This window comes from Empidonax traillii, unplaced genomic scaffold, assembly GCF_003031625.1.
Source record: "Empidonax traillii isolate 1590-97213 ecotype Southwest subspecies unplaced genomic scaffold, ASM303162v1 scaffold2713:size37999, whole genome shotgun sequence".
In the NCBI taxonomy this organism is placed as follows: domain Eukaryota; kingdom Metazoa; phylum Chordata; class Aves; order Passeriformes; family Tyrannidae; genus Empidonax; species Empidonax traillii.
This window is the reverse complement of record NW_020957906.1, coordinates 15636-19022: the sequence shown is the minus strand read 5'-3', so window position 1 is coordinate 19022 and position 3387 is coordinate 15636. Positions and strand designations below refer to the sequence as shown.

The 3387-nt window shown below is 59.2% G+C and overlaps 1 protein-coding gene across 1 annotated transcript in view; it reads left to right on the top strand.

The window, feature by feature from the left end:
* LOC114072165 (zinc finger CCCH domain-containing protein 3-like) overlaps window positions 1–3387 on the top strand; it is a gene marked incomplete at its 3' end in the record, with an annotated part of 18842 nt that overhangs the window by 1023 nt on the left and 14432 nt on the right. The window lies entirely within an intron of this gene.

Below are 3387 nucleotides of genomic sequence, written 5' to 3'. Positions count from 1 at the left end.
CCCTGGGAATTCCTGTGGTGGGATTTAAAACCTGAAATAAAATATTTCCCCCTGGTTCAGGAGTGAGTAATCCCACTCGGATTTTCTCCTCTCCTCAAAAAAAACCCCTCCATTTCTAATTATTTGGCATGACCGAGGCTGGAAGTGTCACCTCTCCAAAATCCTCTTGGATTTTCCAGGCTTCCTTCACCCCTCTTGTCTTTAATTTCTTAAAAGATCCCTTTTAAGGGCTGTTTTCTGCCAGATTCCCTGTGCTGGGAATGAGGGGCTGCTGAGGGTGAGGGGCTGGAAGACCTCCGGGATGAGGTTAATTTTGGAGGGGATGTTCCAGGTGATCCCAGGCCTGGACATGGATCCTGGGCCTGGATATGGATCCTGGGCCTGGACATGGATCCCGGGCCTGGACATGGATCTCGGGCCTGGACATGGATCCCGGGCCTGGACATGGATCCTGGGCCTGGATATGGATCCCGGGCCTGGACATGGATCTTGGGTCTGGACATGGATCTTGGGCCTGGACATGGATCTTGGGCCTGGACATGGATCTTGGGTCTGGACATGGATCCCAGGCCTGGACATGGATCCTGGGCATGGACATGGATCTCGGGCCTGGACATGGATCTCGGGCCTGGACATGGATCCTGGGTCTGGAAATGGATCCCGGGCCTGGAAATGGATCCCGGGCCTGGAAATGGATCCCGGGCCTGGACACGGATCCCGGGCCTGGACACGAATCCCAGGCTGTGTGTCCTCCATGGACATTGGATCATGAATCCCTGGACATGGATCCTGGTCATAGACCTGGATCCCAGGCCTGGACACTGATCCCAGGCCCGGACACGGATCCCAGGCCCGGACACGGATCCCAGGCCCGGACACGGATCCCAGGCCTGGACACGTGTCCATCAGCCACTTAACGAAGCGTGTAATTATCCCAGGAGTCCAGGGGAGAGCCTGGATCCGTGTCCTGGCCCTGACAATCCCTAACAGAGACATCAGCCCTTCCCACTAATCCCTCTCCCAGCGGGAAGTCGGCTGGAAGGGGGGATTTGAAATGGCCCTGGCAGGCGTGAGCTCCGGGAGATCCCGGCACTTCCACAACATCCCGGAGAGTGGGAGGATGTGGGAGCAGCAGGAGCTGGATTGGGGGGTAAGGATGTCCCAGCCCGGCATCGAGACAGGGATTGCTCCCACTCCAAGAGAGTGGGGTGGGGGGGTTGGATGGAAGGATTGCACCATTCCCAGAGGGATTTTTCCTTTTGTTTTCCTCTTTCTGGATGACCTTAGGGAGTCATTCCCATGGGAAAAGCCAAGGCACCAGTGGGGAAACCGAGGCACGGAATGGTGAGCGACCCAACATCCCAACCCGGCAGCGGGTGGCGCTTCCAGAAAAAACCAAAGAATTGGGAATGCCTGATTTCCATGACTGGATAACGAGCTCTTCTCCATGAGGATCTAACCCACCTCTCCAAGAATGGGTGTCCTTCCTCCCATCACCCATCCCACTCCTCCTGCTGCCACATCCTCCTTCCCAGCTCCATGGTCAGAATCTGGGTTGGGATCGGCCCCTCTGAGCCCTTCCAGGGAAAAGGCACCTCCCAGAGCTCCAGGGTGGGCTTTGCCATCATCCAGGGGGGGTGACATCCCAAAACTGAGTTCCTTCCCTGCATGGGATGTGGGATGAGGTGACGGTGGAGCTCCAGGTCACCCCAATCCCAGATTTTCATCCCTCGGCTCTTTCCAGCTCCATTTAAAGCCTGGAGGTGACGAGCACCAAGACATGGAATTCCACCAATTCCCAGAGGTGGGAGAACGTCCCAAGAGCCCAGTGAATCCACAGGTAAGGCTGGTTTTTAGGGATGCTCCAGGGGGAGCACCCCAGTTTTGGGGTTAAAAGCACCGAGAGCAGGAACAGCGATGGCCACTCCTTCACCTCCTTGCCAGGGGGGATGTAAATCCCCAGGGATCCCATGGAAGCAGCTGCACCCCCAGGACGAGAAGGGAAGGAGGAGGTGAGGGTTGCCCAGCCCAGCAGCTCCTGCTTTTATGGGAATCACTCCATGGCAGGACATTCCATAGGGGATGGAGATCCCACCATGGCAGGACATTCCATAGGGAATGGAGATCCCACCATGGCAGGGCATCCCAGCAGGAACAGGAACCCCAAAACCAGTCACCTCACCGTGGCAGGACATCCCAACAGGTCCAAGAACCCCAAAACCAGTCACCCCACCATGGCAGGACATCCCAACAGGTCCAAGAACCCCAGAGCCGGTTACCCTACCATGCCCAAAAACTCCCCAGCCACTCACCCCGCCATGGCAGGACATCCCACCATGAACAGGCACCCCACAAACAGTCACCCCACCACCCCAGGACATCTCACCACATCTAGGCACCCCACAACCAGTCACCACACCATGCCAGGACACCCCATCATGGTCAGGACATCCCACCGTGCCAGGACACCCCACAATCAGTCACCCCACCATGGGGGGACATCTCACCACAGTCACACAACCAGTCACCCCACCACGGCAGGACATCCCACCACGCCCCAAAAACTCGCCAGCCACTCACCCCACCACGGCAGGACATCCCACCATGCCCAGGCACCCCACAACCAGTTTCCCCATCACAACAGGACATCTCACCATGACCAGGTACCCCACCATGGTAGAAGACCCCACCACATCCAGGCACCCCACAACTGGGCACCCCACCATGGGGGGACATCCCACCATGCTCCAAACCCCCCCAGCCAGTCACCCCACCATGGCAGGACACCCCACCATGCCCAGGCACCCCAAAACCAGCCAGCCCACCACGGGGGGGACATCCCACCCCAGCCACACAGCCAATTTCCCCATCACACCAGGACATCCCACCACGGACAGGCACCCCAGAACCAGCCACCCCACCATGGCAGGACATCCCACCACGCCCCCAAAACTCCCCAGCCAGTCACCCCACCACGGGGGGGACATCCCAATACACTCAAGCACCCCACAACCAGTCACCCCACCATGCCAGGCCTCCCCCTGCAACCAGTCACCCCACCACAACAGGACATCCTATCACAGCCACACAGCCAGTCACCCCACCACGGCAGGACATCCACCCGAGCCCAAGCACCCCTCAACCAATCACCCCACCACAAGGGGACATCCCACCATGCCCAGGCACCCCAGAACCAGTCACCCCACCACGGCAGGACATCCCCCCAAGCCCAAGCACCCCACAAGCGGTCACCCCACCACGGGGGGACAACCCACCACAGCCAGGCACTCCACAGCCAGCCACCCCCCTACACCAGGACATCCCACCACGCCCCAAAAACTCCCCAGCCAGTCACCCCACCACGGCAGGACATCCCCCCGAGCCCAA